Raw genomic sequence first — 9,423 nt, forward strand, 5'->3', positions numbered from 1 at the left:
GCAATTTTGGCTGCAGAGCCAAGATGTGGGGTCCTGGAGAAGGAACCTGCAGCTTTATCCCAGGAGGGGTTCCCAGCTCCCTGCTGAGACCGTTTATTACCTGCTAGGATCCATTTATTTACCTGCTAGGATCCATTTATTTACCTGCTAGGATCCATTTATTTACCTGCTGGGGTCCATTTGTCCTCCTGCACCTGAGCACCACGAAGGTGACTTCCAGCCAGGCTGGAAGGACGATGGATCCATGTTCAGTCATCCCTTCCTAATGGCATTTGGGGATTTCCCATTTAATCAGTAATTAATGTGCCTGGCAATTAATTCTGCAGGACTCTCGGTGCCCTGAGCAGCACAGGGTGGATTCTGAGCAGCCCCTTTCTTACCTTGGGGGAGTTCTGAGCAGTGATGAAATTGCTGTGATGAATTGCAAGAGATATCAATTTCTTTCCTGATTCCTTCTTATTAGTATGAATTTTTAATTTTTTTTTTTTAAACCAGGACATGTGCATTTCACTTTTTGGAGGACAAGGACCAGGCTGGCAAAGAGGAAAGGAAAGAAAAAAACTCTTGGATTAAAAAAGAGGAAAGGGAAAATTGAGGAAAGTTGCTATGAGTGGATTTTGCCTTGCATCTCCCAGCTGCGAGACTCCCACACCCTCGAGGCCTTCAAAAAGAGAATTTTCCCCCTGATTTCCCCCCTGAGCCCCTGAAGGGGTGCAAGGCGTGGCCTGTGCTGTCTGGGTGGGATTGAGCAGCCGGTCCCTGCTCTGAGCTGGGCTGGGCTGGGCCTGGGCAGCTCCTCCAGAGCCATCCGAGCTCCATCTCCAGGAGCCTTCAGCAGCCAGTGGTGAGCAGGCCCTGAGGAAAGGGCTGTGGAAGAGGCACAGGTGCAGGAGAACACTGCAGAGCTGGGCTGCTTCAGCCAGGCTTTGCTAAAACCCTTCCCTGTCTCAGAGCCCCTTGACCTGATCAGTTGTGTGCGTGCCTGGCAGCCCTGCACTTGCTGGGGAGAGGGGGGGAAAATAGAGGAGGAAAAACATTAAAAATGCTTCACTTGAGCAGGAGATTCAGCCCTGCCTTGGCTTTCTGCCAGCTTCAAACACAGCAGCAGAACCTCTTGTGTTTAGCCCCAGAGGAGTCCCTAATTAGTGCAGGAACTGCAGAGCTCTGAACTTGTTTGGGAATGCTTTAGTGCAGTGGCCCCCCGAGGTTCATTAAACAAATGAATTCAAAGCAGTCAAATAGCTGGGATCTTCAAAGTGACAAGGACCTCAGTCCCTGCACCCACGGCAGGCTGGCACTGCAAATAAAATCGTTCCTGCAGTGGTGGAACTGCTCACACTGACGTGCACAGAGAGAGCAGGGGAGGGAGGACACGGACAGCAGAGCCTGCCCGGGGCAGGGGCAGCAGCAGCTCCAGCCCTGCTGCACCCTCTGGGGCCCTGGGGACACAGGAGCTGCCAGGTCAGTGCAGGGAGGGGGGACAGGGGACCTGCCAGGGGTGCTAGTGCAGCTGGATGGGACAGGGCTGAGGGGAGCAGGAGAAGGAGAGAGGTGTGGGGAGCAGAAGGACAGAGGTGTGGGGAGCAGGAGATCTCCACAAGAAGGAGAGAGGTGTGGGGAGCAGGAACCACCAGGAGAAGGAGAGAGGTGTGGGGAGCAGGAGAAGGACAGAAGTGTGGGGAGCAGGAGCCACCAGGAGAAGGACAGAGGTGTGGGGAGCAGGAGAAGGACAGAGGTGTGGGGAGCAGGTGTTCCTCAGAAGGACAGAGGTGTGGGGAGCAGGGGTTCCTCAGAAGGACAGAGGTGTGGGGAGCAGGGGTTCCTCAGAAGGACAGAGGTGTGGGGAGCAGGAAATCGCTGCCTTCTCCTGCCCAGCCATTCCTGGGCACTGCCCCATGCAGGGGTGCCCACCCTGGGTGCAGCTCCAGGGGCACAGAGCTGGCTCTGCCCTGGAATTCTGGCTGGGGATTTTTTGCCAGGATTGACTGAATTGCCCATCCTTGGCAGTGCCCAGAGCAGGCACCGATGCCAGGGCTTTTGAAAGATTTATTTCAGCACTTTCTGCTGCAGGAGGGGCTGCTGGGGCTGCCAGGGAGGGCTGGGGTCCAGCCCTGGGGAGTTCTCCCTGGGTTTTCAGCTGTGCTGGTGGCAGAGCTCTTTGCCACGTTTAGGGAAGGAGAAGAGCACGTGCAGAGAGCTCCTGACACCCTTTGCAGGGAGACCAGCCACAAATCTGCCTGTGCTGGGTTTGCTCGAGTTAATAAATTCTGCTGGAGAATAAATAGATCCTAAATTACACCCTGGCCTGGCCAGAACTTTTATCTTGCCTGTCAGGACTGTGTAATATTAATTATAGCCTGCTCCAGCTGCCCTCAGGGAGAGCTGGCACATGGCTGCAGCACTCAGCTGTGACTCTTATTTGATTTTTTTTTTTTTCATTTAATCAATGCCCAATAAATCTGTAATCTCCTGAATCTGGACATCTGTGCTTAATGTATCCGGGGAGTGACCTAATTAAATTCCAGTTTAGAGCATCTCAGGCTGGGGCTGGACCCTTGGATTCCTGCTCTGCTGGGGGAATATCCCCTGTTGTGTTTGTGGAAGGATGAGTCTGACTCCATGTTCTCAGAAGGCTGATTTATTATTTTATGATCTATATTATATTAAAGAATATTAAACTGAACTACACTAAAGAATACAGAAAGGATGCTCACAGAAGGCTAAAAAAAAAATAATGAAAACTTGTGACTCTTTCCAGAGTCCTGATACAGCCTGGCCCTGATTGGCCAAAGAGTCAAAACAACTCCCAGCAGAATGCAATGAAACAATCATCTGTGGGTGAACAATCTCCAAACACATCCCAAAGCAGCAAAACACAGGAGAAACAAATGAAATAAAATTATTTTCCTTTTTCTCTGAGGCTTCTCAGCTTCCCAGGAGAAGAATCCTGGGCCAAGGGATTATTCAGAACATGTGAATGTGACAATCCCCAGAGGGGGAAACATCCCTGGTGAGGTGTGTGAAGGCCAGGGGCCACCAAAAAGGGACCCCCTAAAAGTGACCACGGCACAAACTCCATCACCAGCTCCAGGAAATGCTGCTTAAACCCAGCTTAAAACAGGGCAGGGATAGGCAGGGCTTAGAATTCCTGGGCTGGGTCCTCCAGCCTGGATGTGGCAAGGAATTGTTGGTTTGCTTGGGTTTGGATTGAAGGCACTAGAGAAGGTAGTTTCATGTTTGGATTTAGGTGTTTGTTATTTCTTATAAGTAAAACATTTTCCCTTTTACCCAGGGCACCAGTTTTTGGTTTGCTTGGGTTTGGACTGAAGGCAATAGGGATGATAATTTTATCTTTGGATTTAGGTGTTTATTATTTCTTATCAGTAAAACATTTTCTCTTTTACATGGGGCACCAGTTTTTGGTTTGCTTGGGTTTGGATTGAAGGCAATAGGGATGATAATTTTATCTTTGGATTTAGGTGTTTATTATTTCCTATCAGTAAAAGAGTTTCTCTTTTACACGGGGCACCAGTTTTTGGTTTCTTTGGGTTTGGATTGAAGGCCCTTGAGATTATAATTTCATTTTTGGATTTAGGAGTTTATGATTTCTTATCAGTAAAGCAGTTTCAGGACTGTGAGCTCGGCAGGGAGGTGTAAAACGATTGCCAATCTTTTGTTACAAGGCCTTTTAGGACTAAACAGTGGAATTAAGAACTGACACTTGGAGGTGTGTGCAGTGCTCAGCAGGAGCTGGGGCTCCCCTGCTGCACAGGAGCAGCACAAACTCCTTTTTCAGGCAGCCTTTGCAGGAGTGGGGCCTAGAAACCTCACCGAGCCAATGTTTTGTGGTTTCTTAGCCCCAGAGCAGAGATAAATCCCAGTATGAGCATTTTGAGTTCTGACTTTTCTGGGTTCCTGTGTTCTTCCTCGTGGAGGGAGAGCTTTCACTGCACTCCCATGCCAGGAACTGTTTTCTTGCCAAGAAAACCATGGTGTTTGTAAATTGGCTCTTGTTTTTGCCTGTGCCTCAAAAACACTCATGAATTTTGCAGTAACATCTTGAAACCTTTCCTGTCTTGTTATATCAAAAGCATTTTCCATGCAGTGTTTAAGCCCAGCCATTCCTGGGACCATTAGCACTGAAAAGCCAGCAGGTATTGGATCATTTGGAAGTCTTGGAGAACTTCCTCCTGACAAGAATCCTCTGCAGGCTCCCCTAGGCTTGGGATTTTTCCTTTGCCAAATTCCTCTTTAAAACTATTTTCAGCAGCATTTTACATCCTGTCTGTTCTGGTTTTGGGTAAAATCTCCTCCAAGAAGTCTTTTTTTACTATTTTTTTTTCTAATTAGTGCCCAAATCTGACCTGGGAGGTGAAATCCTGCAGCACCCAACCCAACCCTTCCCTCCTGAATTTATTGCTGGGGACTGATTTGCTTGGGGAAGGTGGCTCTGGGATCTGTGAGAGCCTGGATCACCCCCGTGGAGGCCTGGGGGGGTTCTGTGTCCTGGGAGGCTTCACTCATCACTCAGGGTATCCAGCTGTGGCTCTCCCTAGAGAACAGGCAAACAGAAATGAAACCACAGAACCAAAATGAGAGAGGCACCTCCAAACCTGAGAGGTAAAAAGCACTTTATTGCAGCCCTGTAAAGCTATTTTTGATGGAGTTTTCAGAGCTGCCTGTCCTTACATCAGCCAGGAAGGGGCTGATGCCAAGACTGAGCTGTGCTTTGGGGAGGTTTTGCTGTCACTGTCCCAAACTCCATCTCCACACCTCTTTTCCCCCATCAATATCTGAGATGTCCTTTTTTCACGTGCTCTGGTGGGGTCAGTCATCCTTAATTTAAAGGCTGTGAGTTTGGTTATGCACATTTCTTGTGCAATTAAAGCCACCAAGTGCAGCAGGATCTGCATTAAAAACATCCTGCCCATTAAAGCTGCCTGAAATTTCCTCCGTGATCCACAGCTCTCATCCTCCCAGACCCGTTAAAAAAGAGAGCATTTTCTGTCTGGGAGCCCCAGAAATGATCAGCAGAAGGAAATTGTTGCTCTTAAGAGCCTTATTGCTTATTAATGGAGGTAATTAAATGGCTCTAGGCTGGGGCTGAGAGTGCAGGCACATGTTCCTGGCCTGAGAGCTGCACTCAAATTAACAAAAGAATTGATGGAGACAGTGGCTGATGGCTGGGAATTGCTCTTGAGACTGCAATGAACACTGTTGCCTCCTTCAAGCTTCCTCTCCCTGAAATAAAGCTAAAAATAGCCGAGGCTGACAGCGGTGGCAGAGCAGCTGCTGTGCAGCAGCATCAGATGTCACAGCACGCCCAGGATGGACGAGGGCTGGGGATGCAGGCTGCTCCTGCTGCTGGGAGCCAGAGGGAAGAGCTGGAGCAGGCAGGAGGGGAATGCCCTGAGCCCCGTGCTGGCTCGGGGGGCTTTGGGCTGGCAGCCAGCCCCACACAGCCCCTGCTGAGCCCCCTGCTCCTGGGGAGCCCCGAGGAGTGGGGACAGGGCAGAGTCTGCAGCGTGCAAATGCCGAGAGCTGGGAGCACAAATGGCAGAGGGCCCCGTCTGATCCGAGTCTGCTGGGGCTCACCTTGTGCTGGGGCAAAGCCCTGGTGTCTGCAGCCCTGGGCTGTCCCCCTCTGGCAGTAAAGGTGGGTCAGTAAAGCTAAACTGGCCCAAACCCTGAATTCTCCACTGCCTGACCCTCTGTGCTGGTGTTCTGTCATTTAACTCTTGCACATGCACTGGCATTTAACCCTTACACATTTATTGTCATTTCACTCTTAGCCAGGTATTGTTATTTAATTTACCCATGCATTGTTATTTAATTTACCCATGTTCTGTCATTTAACTCTTAACACATGCACTGGTATTTAACCCTTACACATTTATTGTCATTTCACTCTTAGCCAGGTGTTGTTAAATTTAATTTACCCATGTATTGCTATTTAACTCTTACCCAGGTATTGTTATTTAATTTACCCATGTATTGTTATTTAACTCTTACACACCCATTGTTATTTACCTCTTACCCATGTATTGTTTTTTAATTTACCATGTATTGCTATTTAACTCTTACACACCCATTGTTATTTAATTTACCCATGTATTGCTATTTAACTCTTACCCAGGTATTGTTATTTAATTTACCCAGGTATTGTTATTTAATTCTCACACGTGCATTGTTATCTAACTCTTACCTATGCATTGTTATTTAATTTACCCATGTATTATTTAATTTACCCATGCATGGTTACTTAATTCTCACACGTGTATTGTTATTTAACTCTTACCTATGCATTGTTATTTAATTTACCCAGGCATTGTTATTTAATTTACCCATGCATTGTTATTTAATTTACCCATGCATTGTTACTTAATTCTCACACGTGTATTGTTATTTTTCTCTTACCCATGCATTGTTATTTAATTTACCAGTGTATTGTTATTTTTCTCTTACCCATGCATTGTTATTTAACTCTCACACTGTATTTCATTTACCCAGGCATTGTTATTTAACTCTTGCACAATCCCAGGGGGAGAGGTTACATTTGAGGTTTAACCTGCCAAACAGCACGGGTGAATGGAGCTGCTGTGTTTTCTTTACCTTGTGCTAATCCCATCAGAAGTTGCAAAGGTCCTGGGGGGAGAAAAGCAGAGCCAAGTGACCACTTTGGGTTTGTGAGCAGCATCAGCTCTGCTCTGCTGGGCAGGACCCCCTGCTCAGGGTGAGCTGGGCACGAGCAGCACCGTGCTTGGTGACCCCGTTAAACAGAATAGTTTGGAGTTCTGCTCTTAAGTGGAACATAAATTTTGGGTTCTGCATAAAACAGGCTCCAGGTTTTGCTGCAGTTCAGTAGCTCAGTGCCTCCATTTGCTGCCTAATGAAGGTCCCAGGATGAGAAACCAAAGCTCTGAGCTGGCACTGCCTCACCTGGTGGGGTTTGTGCCCACGAGACACAAAGGGGAGTGAACAAAACCCCTGGAGGATGAGCAGGAGTCTGGAAAGGCAGGACACGGAGTATTTAAGGAGTGTTTAAAGAGTGTTTAAAGAGTGTTTAAAGAGTGTTTAAAGAGGGTGAACCCTGTAAGAGCCTGTGAAGGGAAGAGGAGCTGCTGTTGATAAAAGGAGAGGATCAGCCAAGTGCTCCAGTGATCTCCAGCACAGGGATGGAGCAGCAATTCCTCTTACCCCAACGACCTCATTAATCAGCTCTCATTCTGTGATGTTGCCTGGTGGTGGAAGCTGTCTCTGGATATTCTTTATTGCTCTGCTGCTCCCCACTAATCAGTGGAAATGAACCACCAGAAACTTGCACAGTCTCCTGCTAATGTGATAAGTGAGGAGCTCTGAGAAATCAGAATTTGGCAGCGTGAGGCAGGGCTCAGTGACAGCTCGTGACTCCAGGGGATCACACAGCAGCTCTTCTTCCCCTGCAGCTCCATGGGTCCCCTAAAACGTCCTGGTTTATTCCAGCACAGGTTTGGTAGGGACAGGTTTGTTAGGGATGGGTTTGAAGGATGGGTTGGTTAGGGATGGGTTGGTCAGGGATGGGTTGGTTAGGGATGGCTTGTTAGGGATGGGTTTGTCAGGGATGGGTTTGTCAGGGATGGGTTTGTCAGGGATGGGTTTGTCAGGGATGGGTTTGTCAGGGATGGGTTTGTCAGGGAGGGGTTTGATAGGGAGGGGTTTGATAGGGAGGGGTTTGGTAGGGATGGGTTTGTCAGGGATGGGTTTGTCAGGGATGGGTTGTTAGGGATGGGTTTGTTAGGGATGGGTTTGAAGGATGGGTTTGTTAGGGATGGGTTTGTCAGGGATGGGTTTGTCAGGGATGGGTTTGTCAGGGATGGGTTTGTCAGGGATGGGTTGTTAGGGATGGGTTTGTCAGGGATGGGTTGTTAGGGATGGGTTTGTTAGGGATGGGTTTGAAGGATGGGTTGGTTAGGGATGGGTTGGTTAGGGATGGGTTTGTTAGGGAGGGGTTGGTTAGGGAGGGGTTGGTTAGGGAGGGGTTGGTTAGGGAGGGGTTGGTTAGGGAGGGGTTGGTTAGGGATGGGTTTGTCAGGGATGGGTTTGTCAGGGATGGGTTTGTCAGGGATGGGTTTGTTAGGGATGGGTTTGTTAGGGATGGGTTTGTTAGGGATGAGTTTGTTAGGGATGAGTTTGTTAGGGACGAGTTTGTTAGGGATCAGTGAGAGAGCTCTGCTGCCCAAATCAGCTTTTCCCTGGCTGGCCCTGCCCTCAGGATGTCCTTTGAGATGCCCCCAGCACTGTCTGGGCTCGGGGAGGGGAGTGCTGGGCACAGCTGGTGCCCAAACTCACCTTTGGACCTGTGATTTTACCGAAAGGAAATTCAGCAGGATCTGGAGGGAGAGGGGAGGTCCCTGGGGATGATGGCCCACATCTCCTCCCTCTCCACCTCTTTCCAGGAAGGAGATGTGACAGATCCCAGACTGAGAACCTTTCCCTGGGGAAGCCTCCTCTGCTGTCAGTGCTTTCCAAGCCCTCCCTTGCTCTAGAAATGAGCTCTGAACCTTCCCCCACTCGTGGGATTTAAGCCATGGTTGTGCCAGGCTGCTCAGCCTGGAGTCCAGCCACAGCCCCAGGGAAAACCTGCCGGGCTTTTGCCCTTTTTTTGCCCTTTTCCTGTGCAATCTGCACCAGCTGAGCTGCCTGAGGGTGGTTTGCCTCTCTCAAGTGGCTCTGTCTGGCCGGAGCCTGGAGATTTCCACTGGATCCGGCCCCTCCCGGGGCTCGCAGAGCCTCGAGAGGCGCTCAGAGCCCCGGCTGATCTGTGCCATCAGCAGAGATCGGCACCTCTGATCCCTCGGGCCGGGATTTCACCCCGAGATGGGGCTGGGAGCGCTGAACAATAGCTGCGGGCTGGGCTTAATGCAGCTCAGCCCGCGAGGGTGGAAAATCACAGATAAACTTCTCATACTGGCAAGAACAACTGATCTCCTGGCTGATCCCAGGAGATTTCCTTAGTTACAAATAAGAGTTTATGGCAAGCTGTTCCCTTGCCACCTGTTAGCTGCATTTAAACAATTTGTTTTTCTTGTTGTGGTGGGGTTTTTTTGTGGTTTTTGTTTGTTAATCTGGAAGATGATCTGTCAGAGGAAAAACAATGCAAACATTGTTGTCTCGGTTCCAGCTGAGATTTGGAAAGTGGTTCTACCTGTTCTGGGTGCCAGAAGCAATGGAATTCCCTCAATAAAAAAGGAATTTAGGATACCAAAGGCTCACCTGCCAAGGAAAAGCTCTGCTTTAAATATTGTCTTGGAGCAATGGGGAGCCCTGAAGCGCAGTCCTTGCTCTACCAGTGATGCCAAACCAGAGCTTTTGGGTTTTTCTGCCCTCTGGGAACCAGACACACATTGATTTCAGCTTCCCAGGTGGTGTAATGGGGTTTTTCTG

The 9,423-nt window shown here is 49.0% G+C and overlaps 1 long non-coding RNA gene across 1 annotated transcript; it reads left to right on the top strand.

The window, feature by feature from the left end:
* LOC132338057 (uncharacterized) lies at nucleotides 1–7,320 on the top strand. Its single transcript, XR_009489347.1, has 2 exons — nucleotides 1–5,796; nucleotides 5,919–7,320. It is a non-coding gene; the product is annotated as an uncharacterized LOC132338057 (long non-coding RNA).
* Nucleotides 7,321–9,423: the final 2,103 nt, after the last annotated feature.

This window comes from Haemorhous mexicanus, chromosome 24 (genome assembly GCF_027477595.1).
Source record: "Haemorhous mexicanus isolate bHaeMex1 chromosome 24, bHaeMex1.pri, whole genome shotgun sequence".
In the NCBI taxonomy this organism is placed as follows: Eukaryota; Metazoa; Chordata; class Aves; order Passeriformes; family Fringillidae; genus Haemorhous; species Haemorhous mexicanus.